This window comes from Pinus tabuliformis, chromosome 8, assembly GCF_031772625.1.
Source record: "Pinus tabuliformis cultivar Carrire ecotype Pingquan chromosome 8, CPIR1, whole genome shotgun sequence".
NCBI lineage: Eukaryota > Viridiplantae > Streptophyta > Pinopsida > Pinales > Pinaceae > Pinus > Pinus tabuliformis.
Genome location: NC_142294.1, coordinates 906955469 through 906974983, shown reverse-complemented (window position 1 = coordinate 906974983; position 19515 = coordinate 906955469).

The window sequence follows — 19515 nt, the reverse complement described above, 5'->3', positions numbered from 1 at the left end:
ACTATGTGGTGGTCCCCAGTATTGCAGCAATAATGCTGCAACTCCTGGGACTCCCTTCTTTACTTTTATCAACCCAGTAGTTCGTAACAAACTTGGAAGTGACGGTGCTGTATGCACAAGTACTAGCTCTTGCCGCAACTGTCACTTGGTCAGCTGGCACAAGTCCGCTAGGAGCTTAAGCCAACTTCTATGATCTCTTAGAAGAATCTTTTTAACTGATGGATGAAAGCTAACTCAAAGGAGGCTAATCTACTTGCAGAAAGAAGCGAAAAGCGGAAAGGAAATGCAAACCCTAGCAAACCCTAGTTTTACTGACTAACCCTACTGGTGCAAGAAAAATGATGAAAGCTACAGAAAGGAATGCCATTGACTCTTAGAAAGGTAAAATGCATGTGACTAAGCTACTTCTGAAATGAAATCTGAAAAGAAACATCTTTTTGTATTTTTGAGTAAGTTGGAAGAATTATTGTGCATGTGCTTTAACTGTTTTTGACTGTGCAGAGGTGGATTGGTGAAAGAAAATGATTGCAGGAGGTCGGGAAGGTTAGAAGAGGGCCTAAGGGGTCCCTAGCACCCTTCCAGAGAGTTTCATAGTGATCAGATCTCAAGAAACCACTTTCGTGAGCTTCTACAGGAAGTTTGCAGGGGTTCTACAGGATGTTTTGAAATTTCTACAGGATGTTCTGTAATTTTCTACAGGATGTTCCGAAAAGAGGATTTTGGAGGGTTGATGGAGGAAAAATGGTGGGAAAGTGGAAATGGAGGTTGGATAAGGATGTTAAGGGGTCTAGGACCTGGTGAATGAGGCTAAGGAGCGATTGGATTCGTTCAAGGATGGAGGGAGCAATGATGCACAAGAATGTAGAAATTAGGGCAAAGCGAGAGAATGTGGCAAATGTAAGGCAAGAATCCAAGTTAGAGGATGAAGCAGGTTGCATGGATGGGGTAAGGATAGATGAGGAGGTATCACAGGTGCTCTGCAAGTTATTTCTCAAACTGAACAAACAAAGACTCGGAAAATCAAGGACCTAGCTACTTTAACCTAATCTGTCCTAAATAACAGCAAAGAAAATGAACAACAGTTTATTTGCAACGAAATCATGTGAAGTAGCTATGAAAACTAAGCAATCATGAACCTGAGCATGTAATCACAACTAGTATCAACTTTTGCAAATGAGAATCTAACACTAATAATTGCATGATGAAGCAAAAACAGTGTTTTTGGTGGCAGCAAGGACACCTTGGTCCCAGCTCATGGTCCCACTGAGGGAGAGGTGAGATCAGAGGTGCTTGATAGCCTTTTTCTAAATATCTTCTCTATTATTAACCTATCAAATCAATATGAACATGAAAATCCTTTTTAATCATCAAAAGCAACCTAAACAACAAAACAAGATTTAAATCTAAATAGCAGATTTTATTCTAAGAATGCAGCAAAAACACATAAAAGTAAACAAAGGAAGTACTAGGCACTTGGGTTGGGCCCAACCCCAAGAGCTACAACTTCCTAAGAGAGATTAGAGCTGGTGCAAATCTGGATTCATCTTTATTGATCAAAAGAATAGTTACATTCCAAAAACTATCCACAAGGAAATGCTCGAAAATGTGCTGAAATGCAGAGCTAACCTACTGCCTACAAAAATGACTAAAATCGAACTGCCAACTAACTAACTTCTGCCAACCCAAATGAAGCCATAAGCCCTCTTATTTATACAAATTGAGGACCCCAACAACCCTCCTAAACTTTAGGAACTCGACTGCCAAAACTTGTAGTTAACAACAACTTTACTAGCCCTTGTGATAATCGATTTGGTGGCCCTTGAACTCCGAGCTGATGGTGGAGAATTTGAGGTAAGGGCCCATAAATGAAGGGGACACCTTCCTACAAATCCTCTTCCTTGTTCTTCCACGAATTTGGCTGCCAAGTGCTCATTAAAACCTTTGATTTTGTCTCAAAATTGACCAAAAAACTGCACAAAGCTCCCATTAGACTTGTTGGCATAATGAATAACCCAATTCACTCTATTAGCATAAATATAATAAAAAACATGCAATAAACTAATGAGAATGGTGGATTAAGTTGAATTACGAGGCTGAATGAGCCCATATAATTATCCATTTTGGGGGCTCATCATCACCCCCCTACTGAAAGTGTTGCTCATCCTCTGAGCAACTAATCTATCTCTTCATCTTTGATGGCCCTGGTGGCCTCCCTGTCATGCCAAGATTATGAAGTGGTGTCCTCTTCTTGGTCATGAAACCATGCTTTTCTCTCTACTTCTTCCCACTGCCTATGCTCCGTTTCTTGTAGCAGTTTTGTTAGCGCCTCAACCTCAGCCTGCGGCTTGTCCTCTCTTTGCTGTTCATCAGATGTTTCCTTGTCTTTCCTTCTTCCTGTGATTTTTTGGCTGCCTTTTCCTCCAATTTCTCAGTCTCTCTTAGCTTAGCTTGAGTTTCCTGTAGAGAATTCTCAGCTTCCTGTAGCACTATCTCAGCTTCCTGTAGACTGTCTCAGCTTCCTGTAGAGCTGTCTTTGAGTCCATCATCTGCATTCTCTCTCTCCAAGTGAAGGTTTTTGGCTGCCTCATTCATAGGTGATGGTTATCTTTGAATGAGACTCCTACTTTTGTTTAGTTGTGGCGTCCTCAATAGTAATTGGCTCTTTTGACTGTGGTTTGGGTCTGCCCATTTTTATCCGTGTGCTCCTTCTTGCCTTAAAGTACATGGGGGTCTCCCTTTTTCGCTTCCCTTTTTGCTTGGGAGATGTGCTTAAGGCAGCAAGCACAACTGCTACCTCCCTAGCTAATATCTTGGGTGATTTCTCCTTTTGTGGCTCTGTTTCCATGCTTCTTGTAGAAAGTCCTGTGTTGACTGTTTTCATGCTTCCTGTAGAAACTGTTTTCATGCTTCGTGTAGAAACTGTTTCAATTGTTTCGGTCTGCTTGGCTGGATGTGTCTTTCCTTTTAATTTCTGTGTGGTTGCCTTGGTTGTGCCCTCCATTGTTTGGACTTTTTTCAGTCCTCTCTGCTCTACGCTGCAATCGTTTCTCCCTGGGTGTTTGTGCCATTGTTCCTCCCACAGTTTTAGGCTCAACAACTTGGCCTTTTCCCGTTGCTCTTTCTGTCCTACTTGTGCTTGTTTGGCCTGTGTTTCTTTACCACTGGTTTTTTGTCCTGCTTCAGTGTGTTCCCCTTCTTCACTGCTGGATGAGGTGAGCCCCTCGGCCAGAATTCTAATATCATCATCTCGGGACATGTTTCGAAAAATCTCCCCAGAGAGGGGGATAGTGTAGGTGTGGAGGGCATATTCTACCAAAAGTTTGATGAGCCCATGATGGGATAACTGATCCGGTGTCCCTTCATTCAATTTTTCCTCCTTTAAACTTCAAGACAGGATCTCTCGGGTGTTTATATTTTAATTTGCACCAATTCCCTGGTTCTAATGCTTTTTCTGCCCAAAACTCAGCTGTGCGTGTATAAAAGGAAGAATTGGGTTTCCACAGACAGGGCACAGAGCTCAATTTTCATCCCTAGCATGCATACAACCATGTAAATTCAAATTCTTCATACACCGGTTAGCCCTCACAGTGCTTTATCTTTTCTACAGGAGGAATTTTCTTAACAAGAACTGTGGAGGAGAATTTTGACGCAGAACCAACTGAGAAATTCCGTGCAACACACAGGCAAACTGCTATTTTCGACTCACAGGAAGACTTGTCTCTAACCCTCCAATTCAAGACAGTTCAATTCACCACTTTTTCGAAATATACCATGCATGGAAGAGTGTTTTTGAGCCTACCTCTCTCCGAACTCCCAATTCGACGTGGAAAAGTCCAGGCTTCCCTGCTCCGGAAAGTTGTGCCGTACTTCCTGTAGAAGACCCCCCCAGTTCCTGTAGAACGCTACTGCGCCTCTGAGCGAGCCCGATATGCAATATAATCTCGAAGACAGGTAGAAAAACCAGTGGAGGACGACTAGTTAATCATTTTGTGGAAGCGGAGGACACATACTTCAGTTGAGGACGTTGCAAGTGCAAATGAACAACAGATGGTTTCAGCCGAGCATTTTTTAATTGCGGCGTGATTCGTGGTGAGGAAATGAGGTGGCCGGATGTGCACTGGCCCCATGTAGACTGCAGTGCTGTTATGAACTGTATGTTCTCTTCTTGTTAATCACTTGACATCAGTTGCACTGGAGTTCAAACAGCCAACACTACCTGTTTTTTTAAATTTCACGTGAGTTGACTATACACGTATGCTACATGATTTCCGGCTGAGCGCTAGAGAACTGGACAAGGCACTGTCAGGTTAACTTTGCTAGCTTCCTGGCTTAATCCCACCATTTCATTCGTTTATGCACTTTCGAATCATATTGATGCAAATAGAGGAATTGGTTTAGACACATACCTGTAAGTCGACGTGCTACTGGGTCCTTTTTGCTGCTGCATGCTCATATTCCATTGCTGCATGCCTGGATCCTTTATGCTATAAGCTTTGTGTTGTCTGATGTGTGGTTATTTTTCTTGTGCAGGTATCCTCTGGTCGGATCTAAGCTGCAGAAGTCAGTTTCATCCTTCATATTTGCACCTTCATGCTGCTGATATTCCAAACTGCCTTTTTGAAATCCATTTCTAGCTTCCTGTAGAAATCCTGTAATTTCTACAGGAACTTCCTGTAGAACACACAGTTTTTAGCAAAGAAGCACAATGAGATGGAAAAAAATGATGGAGAAGGGTGAGGGATGGAAACATGGATGCTTGCGGGCCTCATGGACATATTCCTAGCCTTCTGGTCCTCTTCGGAGATCAATTTTGGCTTGTTTGTAGGCTTCCTGTAGAAGACACAGAACTTCCTGTAGAAGACACAGAACTTCCTGTAGAAGACACAGAACTTCCTCTGTCTTTGTTTTAAGCGATCTTCCTAACCTACAATTTCCTTGCTGCAACCTACAATTATTCAATGGAAATTAGGTTGACTTTTTCTTCTTCCTTTTTCTCTTTTTTTTTTTGAAAACAATTAGGGCGCCTCATGGGGGTTTTCACCCTTATTGCCTTCCCTGGGTGCCTCCAAGGGAGGTTTTCACCCATGGATCTTATTCTTTTTTCTTTTCTCTTTTTTCCAACCCATTGAACGTCTCATGGAGGTTTTCAATCAATGAGCCAATCTAAGGCGCCTCCGAGGAGGTTTTCACCTTATATTTTTTTCTCTTATTTCTATTTTTTTCCTTTTTCCTTTTGTTTCTTTTTTTTTTCCTACCCTACCCTACTTGAAAAACAAAATTGTTTTCAAGTATAAGAATACTTCCAATGGAGCCATGTGCACATCGAGATTAGAGACAAAATGATGTGGAGGCTTGAAATGCATGTTTTGACAGGTATCCAGATTTCAGAGACCAAATGATTTGACTTTGAAGGGACCAAGCATAGCTGAGGAAGAGAGTACCGCTGCAACTTAGTGACCGTCTGGAACCATATCTCAATATAGCTCTGATATCCTTGGTCCTTTTGCTGATCTGGATCATTCTTCATATCTTCTTCTATCATGACTTTCACATCTTCCTCTTTTTGCTGAGTTTTCTCTTGAATACATGGAGGATTTGATGGTAACCATGAGGGAGCTCTCTCGATCTCTGATTATGATGTCTTCTCTTCATCTAGTGCAACCCATGGTTCTTTGATCTCCTCTTTTGCATCTCCTTTTGCTGGATGTGGTCCTTCAATGCCTTTAAGATAATCTCTCTTTTGCAATACTCTTCCTGAGCTATGGTGAAGATCATTGAGCTCAAGAGGAGTCATTTGGACATGTTGTGCCTCAACTTTGCAATTGGGTTGAGCTATTCCAATGTGCGGGTTTGGAAATGGTGGTACGGGTAGTTGAGTGGGGGTGTATATTTGAGATGGATGTGGATGGGGTTATGGTTGGGCAGGTGGTGGAGGAAAAGGAGCAGGAGGAGTGTTGTACTGGGGCCTCCACCCCTGATGAGGTTCATTCCACTGAGGCTGTGGCTGAGCATGAGAGTGAAACAAATGAGCAGCTAGTTGAGCAAGATATTGAGGAGGATATGACCAAGGAGGGGGTGTGGACCAGGAAGGATGAGCAGGGGGGCCTCAAGAAGGCATGGGAGTGGTTTGATAGGGGTCGTAATAGGTTTGGGATGTCCCTTGCATTCCCTGCTGGTAAAGTATGGGTCCATTTGGCCTCATTTGGTTCATATGATAGAGTGATTCAGTGGCTCCTTTAGCCCTCTGATATGCAGCTTTAATTTTGGGCAAGGAAGGGCACTGGTTCATAGGATGGTCTCTTTCACAGACGAAACACACTTCTAGGGAGTGCATTAGACATTCGTTCCTAGGATGCTTTCTAGTGCACCTAGGACAAAAGATGTCCAAAGCCCTCTTGGCTTCCTCTTGCTTCCTTTGGATCTGTAAGGTATCCAGTTGCATGGCAAGAAACTGCCTCATCTCGCTCTTGAAATCTTCCATCTGATTTGAAAATTCGTTTTTGGATAAGGTACTGCTCCCAACATTTCTGCTTGTAGCCATTTTCTCCAGAGGAATGTTTTCTTCTTCTTCTTCCCTAGAGGTTCTTCAAAATATGTCTTTCTGTCCACCTAGGGGTTCTTCTTAATCACATCCATCGAAGAAGAGAGAGAAGGTTGGCTGTGTGAAGCAGTGGGGGTGTTGTGCAAACATTTTTCTGACTTATCTCTACTCCTACAAGGCATGAAAGGAAATATTTTTGGTTGATTTCTTGTTTTTTTCTGCATGTACCTGCAAAACTGAAATAGATTGAACTGCAACTAACTAAAATCTATCTTGCTGAAATGAAAATGTGGAATTGAAATGAAAGCAGGAAATGACAAATCTATTTTGCTGAAATGAAATTGCAGGAATGAAATGCTAGGCTACGCTTGCAGAATTGAAATTGCGGAATTGAAATGCTAATCTAAGCTTGCAGAAATGAAATTGCATAATTTAAATTCTAATATATGAAAGCAGGAAATGTCTAATATACTTTTGCGGAAATGAAATTGCAAAATGGAAATGAAACAATCTACTCTACGCTTGCTAAAATAAACTACTTAGCAGAAGGTTGTAGTAGAAAATAGAAGAAAAGTGACAATCACCAATAATCTGACGCTTCCCCGACAATGGCGCCAAAAATATGGTGGGCCCCAGTATTGCAGCCATAATGCTGCAACTCCTGGGACTCCCTTATTTACTTTTATCAACCCGGTAGTTCGTAACAAACATGGAAGCGACGACGCTGTATGCACAAGTACTAGCTCTTGCCGCGGCTGTCACTTGGTCAGCTGGCACAAGTCCGCTAGGAGCTTAAGCAAACTTATATGAGCTCTAAGAAGAAGATTTTTAACTGATGGATGAAAGCTCACTCAAAGGAGGTTAATCTACTTGCAGAAAGAAGCGAAAAGCGGAAAGGAAATGCAAACCCTAGCAAACCCTAGTTTTACCAACTAACCCTACTGGTGCAAGAAAAATGATGAAAGCTACAGAAAGGAATTCCATTGAATCTTAGAAAGGTAAAATGCATGTGACTAAGCTACTTCTGAAGTGAAATCTGAAAAGAAACATCTTTTTGTATTTTTGAGTAAGTTGGCAGAATTATTGTGTATGTGCTTTAACTATTTTTGACTGTGCAGAGGTGGATTGGCGAAAGGAAATGCTTGCAGGAGGTTGGGAAGGTTAGAAGAGGGCCTAAGGGGTCCCTAGCACCCTCCCAGAGAGTTTCAGAGTGATCAGATTGTTGGCATTATGATTCTGGTTTGGCTCTATGGTACAGGTGTTGTACTTGATGGCAACTCACTCAAGTGGCAAATTTCTATTCAGGCTCTTAAAATGATGGAATATAAGAGGTTCGCAGGTGCATCGTTCAAAAGGTGCGGACCCGCAGGTTCACCGTCCAGAGAGTGCGGACATACCAGTAGGTTATCCGTTCATAAGGTGCGGTCCCCCAGTTCACTCACTCCAATGCAAAGAAGCGCGCTCTCGTGGGGTTTCTTATGTTTGGCCCGTGGTATTTAGCCCGTCGATTCATGATCCTATGGTTTTGGCCCGTGGTATATGATCTAAATTATTAAGGAATTTAGACTTCTGTGATCCATAACATTGTTTAGATAATCTTCGGCAAAATCACATAACCAATCTTTGTCGACGCGTTTCGAACCAACCAGTGTGGTTCATCGTCAGGACAAGTTGAAGAACCAATCCGGCTTAGCATGATTAAATAGATTGTGCAGAGACTCCAACGGCTATAATGCCAATGGCTAAATTTGACCAAAAAATCCTAGTCAAACCACTAATTAGTTATTACCATGCTAAAACAGGAAATAAAGGAATTCATTTGCTAATTTAAAAACAAATAGATATAATTCATTATTATTAGCTCAAATATTAAGAGAATTCATAATATAATATTCATATTTAATATTTTTTAAATTATAATGGTCATTAATAAATTATATAAAAGAAAAATTATTCAATATTTATTAATTAATATATTTACCATTCATAAATACCATTAATATATTGGTCCGATTATTCTCGTCACTCTTATTAATCTTATTCAATAATACTTTGTTAAAATTTTTTATTTACTTAATAGAAATCATTTTTATTGTTTTATTTTATTTAAAATTGTTTTCATTATCATATATATTTTAAAATTTGGCCTATAATTATTTGTTGAGCCCTTTCTTCTATTTATCGTCATTCTAATATCCATATTTAATATTATTTCAAATATAATGGTTATTAATAAATTACATCTTGTATAATTTCTATTGTTATTCCAATATTATACAAATAAATGGTAATAAATCACTATTATTCTTAGAATTTAGTTACATTAGGTAATTGTGTCTTTATTTAAAAATAAATTAATTAATGGTCTATTGGTAAAATGTATCGTTTTTATTTATTAAATATAATGGTCCATTCGGAATTAAAATAATAAGTTATATATAATAATATATGCTTATTAACTAATCTATATTTACTTTAGTATTTTTGTTAAATCATTATTATTTTTGTTAAATCATTATTATTCTAAGAATAATAATGATTTAACAAAAATGCTAAAGTAAATATAGATTAGTTAATAAGCATATATTATTATATATAACTTATTATTTTAATTCCGAATGGACCATTATATTTAATAAATAAAAACGATACATTTTACCAATAGACCATTAATTAATTTATTTTTAAATAAAGACACAATTACCTAATGTAACTAAATTCTAAGAATAATAGTGATTTATTACCATTTATTTGTATAATATTGGAATAACAATAGAAATTATACAAGATGTAATTTATTAATAACCATTATATTTGAAATAATATTAAATATGGATATTAGATTGACGATAAATAAAAGAAAGGGCTCAACAAATAATTATAGGCCAAATTTTAAAATATATATGATAATGAAAACAATTTTAAATAAAATAAAACAATAAAAATGATTTCTATTAAGTAAATAAAATTTTAACAAAGTATTATTGAATAAGATTAATAAGAGTGACGAGAATAATCGGACCAATATATTAATGGTATTGAAGAATGGTAAATATATTAATTAATAAATTTTGAATAATTTTTCTTTTATATAATTTATTAATGACCATTATAATTTAAAAAATATTAAATATGAATATTATATTATGAATTCTCTTAATATTTGAGCTAATAATAATGAATTATATCTATTTGTTTTTAAATTAGCAAATGAATTCCTTTATTTCCTGTTTTAGCATGGTAATAACTAATTAGTGGTTTGACTAGGATTTTTTGGTCAAATTTAGCCGTTGGCATTATAGCCGTTGGAGTCTCTGCACAATCTATTTAATCATGCTAAGCCGGATTGGTTCTTCAACTTGTCCTGACGATGAACCACACTGGTTGGTTCGAAATGCGTCGACAAAAGATTGGTTATGTGATTTTGCCGAAGATTATCTAAACAATGATCTAAATTGTTGAACCCCGGTTTGGATCCCTTGTATTGATGTTTGATGGTTTTGTCCCACGGTGTGAATAAGGGATTGACTATAAAAAGGCGAAAGAGATCACGTGACGGATCACTGGTGAAATTTGAATATCTTAAGATCTGAATTCTTGGGTGTTTTTACAAAGCTAGATCTAAATCAAGGAGAAAACTTAAGGCAAATCTATTGATAAACCGTGATCTCTCGGGTGCATGATCAGATCTATGGATCTGACTGACTGTGGCATATTGGAGGACTGTTAAATTGGCCCTAATCAGAGGTTCGCAAGCGATCCACTGTGTAGGTGCGGGGGTATGCAGTGCAGAAGAAGACGAAGCGCGGGGGTACGCAGCGCAACAGAAGGCGCAGTGCGGGGGTACGCAGTGCAGAAGAAGACGAAGCGCGGGGGTACGCAGCGCAACAGAAGGCGTAGTGCGAGGAACGCAGTGCAGAAGAAAGCAGAGTGCGGAGATACGCAGAGTCGCAGAAGGAACAGTGCGAGGGTTCGCAGTCAGACGGACATCGCAGTGCATATCTAAGTTGTGGTACGCAGAGCAGCAGTAGGATACGGTGCGGATCTATGCAGCTCAGGCACAGAAAGACTGCGGATATCCGCAGGCTTATATCGGTGAAGTTGCGGACCTGTCTTGAAACATTTGTTGACTGTCTTTTATCTATTGCTGCAGAGTTCTGGGTTTAGATTTATGGTATTGCTTTTCTGTTTACAGCATTCTCAGAAGTTGGGTGATTCATTGGTTGATTGTATAAAGGAGATTGGGTGATTTGCATGTACTTGATGATTATTTGATCTTCTTGGATCCAGTCTGAAAATTAATGAAACGTGGTCCTTAAAGAAGAGCTAAGGGGGTTGTAGCTCCCTTCCAGGAGAGACTGGAAAACGAGAGAGAGTTGTAGCTCTCTGTAGGTTGCAGCCTGCGTACTGGTAAAGGACTGCACTAGTACAAAATCCTTGTAAAATAAGTTTCTAATTGAAAGAAGATAGAGACATATTGCAACAGGTGGTTTTCACCCACATTGGGTTTCCACCTTATATCTGGTGTTCTTTGGTGTGCTTTACTTGTTCTTGTTCATTTTTATATGGCACTAACATACTAATTAATTAAAGTATAAATCTGGAAGGCATATTGAAAAGAATTTGATAATACTGATTCACCCCCCCTCTTAGTATTATTTCCAACAATTGGTATCAGAGCAGGTTCTTCAGAAGAAGCTTGATCGCTTGAAGAAAGATCTTGCATCATGAGCAACTACGAGAGGGAAGCATCAATTAGGCCACCGATTTTTGATGGGACAAACTTCGTTTATTGGAAGGTAAGAGTTACTGCCTATCTTCAATCTCTTGGTACAGAAGTCTGGGATATCATAGATACTGGGTATACTTTTCCTTCTGCAACTCCTACAGATCTGCCTGAGAAGAAGAAATATGAAACAAATGCAAAGGCAGTTAATACTCTATTAGGATGCCTATCTCAATCAGAATTTGTTAAGGTAATGCAGTTTAAGTCCGCAAAAGAGATATGGGACAAGATTGTTCTGAGCTATGAAAGAGATGATCAGGTAAAACGAGCAAAACTTCAAACCCTCAGAATTTAGTATGAAAATCTCAGGATGTATAATGATGAAAGTGTGGCTAACTATTTTCTTCGTGTAGATGAGATTGTTAATTGTATGAAAAATTTGGGTGAAGAAATAAAAGAGGCAGTTGTGGTTGAAAAAGTTCTAAGATCTCTATCCCCTAGGTTTGAATCTAAAGTTTCTGCAATAGAAGAAAAGGAGAATCTACAAAACCTTAAAATGTCACAGCTGCATGGAATTCTAACTGCTTATGAAATGAGGAAAGGAGGTCCATCAGACAGGAGAGAAGCTGCCTTTAAGGCTTCAGGAAAAGGAGAGTGCTATGAGTCAGGATACGTGTCAGAGGAGGAAGAAGAATCAAATTTTGTTAGAAATCTTCAACGGGGTACTGGTCGTTTCCGAGGTAAGTTACCTTTCAAATTCTTTGCTTGTGGAAGAGTCGGTCACTATGCTGCCAAATTTCCTCACAAGGATAAGATCGACAAAGGAAAGGAACCTGTTAGATGGAACAAGAAACAAAATGCAACTAAGAAACGTTACTACACTCATGAAGATAGTGATGGTCTATCAAATAGTGACGAAGATGAACGAGGTAATGATTATAAACTTTTAATGTCCTTTGAAGATGATGATTACATGGATGCTATAGATGTAGATGGTTTTTATGAAGAGATTTCTCGACTCAAAATATGTTTAGAAGAAAAAGATATGATCATTGATACTTTGCAATTCCAAATCGATGAAAAGGAAAAATCTCTTGAGAAGCTGGAATGTGAAATTGTTGGCCTTAGAAAAGAAATTGAGAAAACAAAGGTTCTTAATCTTAAGTTTGTTAAAGGATCTGAAACTCTGGATGAGATTATCAATGTACAGCGTTCTCCACTAATCAAGACAGGTCTGGGTTATAATGGAGAAACATCTCAAGCATCCACCTCAAAGAGTTATCTTGATGCAGCAAGGAGGAATGAGCAAAAGCCAAATGGAGATCATCAGGTAAAGCAGGGATGAATTACAAGAACAAACAGAGACTACCAGGTAAACCAGGGGCAATCCATCTTAAGGGTGAACAAAAGCTACAACCAGCCACAGGTAAAAACTTCTCAATTTGCTTCAAGAATGGATGACAATAGAAATTACAATCATTTGGCTGGTAGATTTGATAATCGCAGAAGTTTCTTCAATGGCAATGTTTCTCTTGCCATAACTTTGGTCATAAAGCAGCTCAATGTGTTGCCTATAAGACAATCATGACTAGAGAAGCTAAAAAACAAAGAAGTATGACCGGGATTATGAAAAGGACCTATAACAAGTTTTCGGCCCTTGAAGATGAAATTGAATGTTCTACTTGTAATAACTTTGGTCATGAAGATTCTGAATGCAGGAGCAGGTTTCGGCAGACAAAGGAACAAGCCTCAAGCACCCGAACATGGAGAATAAAGGAACCACAACCAGAAAGATGTGGGATAGCTTTTTATGCGGAAGGAAAGGAAAATCTATGGTACATTGACAGCGGATGTTCGAAGCATATGACATGTGATAAAGAAAAACTTGAATCATATACTGCTTTAGAAAAAGGTAAGAAAGTTTCTTTTGGAAATGATACTCCTGCAGCCATAAAAGGAAAAGGCACTGCTCACTTGAAAGAAAGAGTCAAAGCTGGAAATGTTTTGTATGTTGATGGCTTGAAGCATAATCTACTGAGTGTCAGTCAGATATGCGATCAAGGAACCGAGGTAATATTTCGATCAAATGGATGTAGCATTCGTGATCTTGATACAGGAAAAACAGTGATCAAAGGCAGAAGAACTCCAAATAATCTATACATATTTGAAGAAGGACAACAACAATGCTATTTGAGCAAAGATGATGAACATTGGTTATGGCACCGGAGGTTGGGGCATCTAAACTTTTCACAAATAAGAAAAGCATGCAAATACCAGGCAGTTCGTGGTCTTCCAGATATCAAAATTCCAGACAACACCATATGCAAATCACGTCAGTTTGGTAAGCAAACCAGAACTAACTTCCTTGAGAAGGAAGGATCAGCTAGCAGGCCTCTTGAACTAGTCCATACAGATGTATGTGGTCCATTTAGGAGAAGGTCACCTCGAGGAGAAGAATACTTTATATTATTCATTGACGACTTCTCCAGGATGGTTTGGTTAGGACTTATGAAACACAAGGACGAAGCATTCGAAAAATTCAAATCTTTCAAAGCCTTGGCTGAAAACGAATCAGATCACAAGATTAAGTGCCTCAGGTCCGACAGAGGTGGGGAGTTTACCTCAAATGAATTCTTTGATTTCTGCGAAGAACATGGAATAAGAAGGGAATTCTCTACAGCTAAGACTCCTCAGCAAAATGGAGTGGTGGAAAGGATGAACAGAACGGTCCAACAAATGGCTCGTGCTATGCTTGATGAGTCTGGGACTCCCACAACCTTCTGGGGTGAAGTTGCATTTGCTGCGGTTGTTATTCTCAACAAAACAAATGTCCGAGTGAACAGCACTCAAACTCCTCATGAGCTCTGGTATGGTGAGACTCCTTCGGTAAAGCATTTCAAAATTTTTGGGAGCAAATTCTATATCAAGAACACTGATGAGCAGCTTGGCAAACTTGAACCTATAGCAGATGAATGCATTCTCCTTGGTTATTCTCCCCAAAGCAAAGCATATAAGTGTTACAATAAAAGACTTGGAAGAATTGTTGACAGCATTGATGTAGTGGTTGATGAAAAAGGATACATCCCTAGGTAAGTAAATCATGAACGTATCAAAGAGGATGAAGACTACCCTCCAAATCAGACAAATGATGAAGAAGAACCTCAAGAGGGACCTGAGGAGCAAATAAGGATAGAAGAGAAGACTCCATCTAGGTACGTTCAAAAGAATCATCCAGAATCTCAGATTTTGGGGCAGAAAGAAGCAGGTGTACAAACAAGAAGAACAATTGCAGAAGCCTCAAGCTATTTGGCATTGCTATCCTCCACTGAACCTCAAAATGTAAGAGAGGCATGCAAAGATGAATGCTGGGTCAAGGCGATGGATGAATAACTTGAGCAGATCAAAAAGAACAACACTTGGGAGTTGGTTCCTAGACCAAAAGATAAGAATGTCATAGGGACAAAATGGATCTTCAAAAATAAGTTGAATGAAAATGGAGAAGTAATTAGAAACAAGGCCAGACTTGTGTGTAAAGGGTATGCTCAACAAGAAGGAATAGACTTTGAAGAAAATTTTGCTCCTGTTGCTAAACTTGAAGCCATCCGAATGTTCCTTGCTCTCTCAAGATTTCAAAAGTTCAAAGTTTTTCAAATGGGCGTGAAATCAGCCTTTCTGAATGGGGACTTAGAAGAAGAAGTGTACATTGAGCAACCAGATGGTTTCATCCTTGGGAATGATCCAAATCTTGTGTGCAGACTAAAGAAGGCTCTCTATGGTCTTAAACAGGCTCCAAGGGCTTGGTACTACCGTTTGGACAAATATCTTCATCAACAAGGTTTTTCAAAGGGATCTGCAGATAGCAATCTTTACATAAAAATTGAAAATGACAAATTACTAATACTTGTTGTGTATGTAGATGATATTATTTTTGGCAGCAATGAAGAAGCTATGAGTCAAAGCTTTTGCCTTGGTGATGCAGAAAGAATTCGAAATGTCTTTGCTTGGAGAACTGACATATTCTATTAGATTGCAAATCCAACAAAATGAAGGCGGGATCTTTTTGTCTCAAACCAAGTATCTCAAGTAGATTTTGAAGAAATATGGCATGGAAGATGCAAAACCAGTATGTACCCCCATGGTCACAGGATGTAGCCTCAGTGCAAATGATGAATCAGCAGCAGTGCACCAACCAACCTACCGATCTATGATTGGAAGTCTACTTTATTTAACAGGTACCCGACCAGACATCATGCATGCAGTGGGAATAGTTGGAAGATTTCAGACAAATCGAAAGGAAACTCATCTTCAGGCAGTGAAGAGGATTTTCAAGTACCTTCAAGGAACTCAAAACTATGGCTTATGGTATCCTAGAGATACAAATCTCACACTTCATGCTTATACAGATGCAGATTGGGCCGGAAGCGTGGATGAAAGGAAGAGCACAAGTGGTGGTGCATTCTTTATGGGTTCCAGATTAGTATCTTGGTTCAGCAAGAAACAGAGTTCGATTTCTTTATCTACAGCTGAAGCGGAATATGTGGCTATTGCATCTTGTTGCACTCAACTCCTTTGGATGATGAAGACCTTGTAGGATTTTCAAATCACTTGTACTCCACCCATCTCCATCTTATGTGATAATACAAGTGCAATCAGCATTTCAAAGAATCCAGTCATGCATTCAAAGACAAAGCATATCCCGATCAAGTATCACTTTCTCAGGGAACAAGTGCTTGAACAAAAGGTCAAGTTGGAGTATGTTCCTTCTAAGGAACAAGTTGCTGATATACTCACCAAACCATTGCCCAGGGAGACTTTTGAATACCTCAGGAAAAAGCTGGGGGTTGTTGATGATCATCTTGTTGTTTAATCTCATCTGATACAAAGATTGTTGGTTGTACGAGAAGTTCATATGGGGTATGCGCGTACATTTTCTGGCTTATGGATTGGTCGAAGCTTGAATGGCACAGGTTCAGGGGGAGCACATATAATGCATTGTTGGCATTATGGTAGAAGATCTTGGAGGAAGTACAGAAGGAGATCATGGATGTTGATCTAAATATTGCTGCAATATGTCTCTATCTCTTTCTCTTATGGTGTATGGTGGATTATGGTTTGTAGATCTGGTTTACCGTCAGGAGGAGCATGTTCTCAGGGGGAGCATAACCCTTTGCCCTTGATGTCAAAGGGGGAGAATGACGATGAGGATCTTGATCCTCATTGAGGTTGCCATCAAGTCCAAAGGGGGAGATTGTTGGCATTATGATTCTGGTTTGGCTCTATGGTACAGGTGTTGTACTTGATGGCAACTCACTCAAGTGGCAAATTTCTATTCAGGCTCTTAAAATGATGGAATATAAGAGGTTCGCAGGTGCATCGTTCAAAAGGTGCGGACCCGCAGGTTCGCCGTCCAGGGAGTGCGGACATACCCGCAGGTTATCCGTTCATAAGGTGCGGTCCCCCAGTTCACTCACTCCAATGCAAAGAAGCGCGCTCTCATGGGGTTTCTTATGTTTGGCCCGTGGTATTTAGCCCATCGATTCATGATCCTATGGTTTTGGCCCGTGGTATATGATCTAAATTGTTGAACCTCGGTTTGGATCCTGTTACACTAAAAAATGTCACCATGACTATTTACAGTTAGTATGGCTCTATCAACAGTCATGCTATCCTCCTGGGCAAGTCTTATGCCTCTGCTCTCCATGTCAAACTCCAAAAAGAGAGAAAGTCTTTATAAATGTATTTATCTCTGGGTACGCAGGTTCTCTCAACCTTACCTGCGGATACGCACCTAATGTTCACAAAAGCTGCGTACTTGTACGCTCTGTATGTAAAGGGGCAGGTGCGTACCCCTGTAAAGGTCAAAATGCGCAAGTTTCATCTTTAAAAAGTTACTTGTGGTCATTTCTAGAGGCTTCTAGAAGTATGTTTGACGTGTATGAAGCGCCTCCAGATGGTTCATGTACCCCTACCAAAGAGGAACTTATCCCATCAATAAGGGAGCTATCCCATCCAAAGAGGGGATTATCCCATTAATGGTGGACCTGATTAACTTCCTCTTGAGCACTATAAATACAGGCATTGGGCCAGAAGGAGGAGAGGTTGAAAGCTAAACATTTCTAAGGGTAGATGCTGCTGGAATTAGGACTCCCATTTAGAAGCTTGTGAGGAGAGATTACCATCTTTGCTTGTTCTATTTGGAAGTGGGTGAGCTTTGTCAAAGTAAAGGAGAACTCTTGAAGGACCCTGGAGGGGACTTGCACAACACCAAGGCTCAGGTTGTAATTGTTCCTTTTGTTTCCTATTAATGCAAATGAGTCCATTCTTCTCAATAACTTGTTATTTATGAGTTGTTTCATGTACTCCTTGGTCTATATGTTAAATATGTTTTATTTTATGAGATTATCAAGTGCTATTTAATCGTTTGATTGTTAGTGAATGCAGGTTTCGAAGTGAAGGAGGAGCTCATCCGGATCGGCGAGGCTGGACTACTACAATAGCGTTGGACTACAGGTAGGATCTAAACACTTGATTTCTCGTATGGTAAATGCATGTTTAGAGAAGGATTGCTCTTGTTTGTCTTGTTTGTCACTAGAGAGTCTTAGGCTCCTAGGGAGGTTGGTTGTGTCCGCACTATCGACTCTTTCCGCCTGACAAAATGGCGACTCCACTGGGGACTCCATGAATGTGTTTGAGTTCTTTTTGATTTGATATTTTGGTCTGAGAAAACTTGCTTGTTTTCTGATTTTTGGTTGTCTAGCTGTGTATTTGGGTGGGTTAGCTTAGAGTCAATTTAGTTTTTTATTTTTCTTAGCTTTGCTAGCAGTACACAGTCTCTGGGTTTAACACAGTGCATACTTGTACGCACTGCATATTTGTGCACAGTGCGTACCCGCGCCTGTGTGAACAGATGACCTGCGTACCCCTGTCAATTTTAGGAAAATTTCAATTTTTGCTTTTTGCTCTTTAGATTTTGCTTTTACTTTGTTTTTACTGCCCAGATCCACTGGTTACCTGCCATAAATCTTCACCTAATCCTGTTTCATTAGCATTCCTACTCTAAGCTTTCATCAATTGGGTGTTTTGAGTCTCTTTTTTGAGAATTTCTTGATTTGATTTCCTTTGGTCATTACTTGGAGGTTTCTCTTAGTCTTTTCACAATTGTGTATGAGTGTTAATCGCCTTTGAGTGTTTTTATTTTTTTGATCTTTGGAACTCTCACCCAATTTTCTCGACTTGCACTTGATTGATTCTTAGATTACATTAGAATCGTCTTGTGTTTGAGAATTCTCTTGCATAGATCACATTTGCATAATTAGAATTCTCATTTTCAGAATATGAATGAAAAATGTGCATAGATTACATTTGCATACTTTTCAAGTGAATTATGCATAGATTACAATTGCATAGTTTACATTCTAAAAAATCAATCGTAGATTTAGATCAGATTTCTTTGATTTGAATTTACACAAAAATAAAAATAAAAAAAATGGTTTGGAATTGATTTGCATTAGTTTTTCTTGATAAAATTAGTGCATTAGAGAATTTGTTATATTTTCTCTTAGTGATCAATTTTTTGCATTGTCGGAAGTGAATGGAAACTCTCTCCTTACTTTAGGTAGGATTCATCGAATTGAAAGGATTACATTATCATACTTGATTGCATTCAGTTGAGTCGGGTCATAACACCATTGGTTTCATATCCATTTACCCATTTGAGTAATAACAACCTAAATAACACAGCGCTTAATTAAAATTCATCTAGTAATTTTTACATTTCTAGGGCTCTGAAACACCCATATAGATCAGGCTAGTGTCTTGGAGTAGGAGAGTAATTAACTCTCCAAGACAGCAAAACCAAACAAGTAGCTCATCTTGTGGTAGGATAAATCCAATTGTTTCATTTGTACTCTGGGAAAGCTCCTCTTAAAGGAGAAGCACGATCTCGTGTGTGAACCAGTGAGGGGATCAATCCTCCCTCGTTGGGAACGACGCCAGACACACACGTATTACAAACGGTAAACCTCGGATTAACCATTGTCGAGGAGCCAGGGGTCACTTGTCGGTAAACCTTGGATTATTGTCAAGGAGCCGGCAAGGGGATTGAGCTTGATACTCTGCCCTTGCGTGCTGTCGGAGTGTAGACTGTTCCCCCAGGTGCATTTGTTGCTGTTGGTAAACTTAGTGACCATTATCTTTAGGGTTCTACCCAAGGTGACGGTGGAGGGAAGATCCCACTGTACCTGGAGCA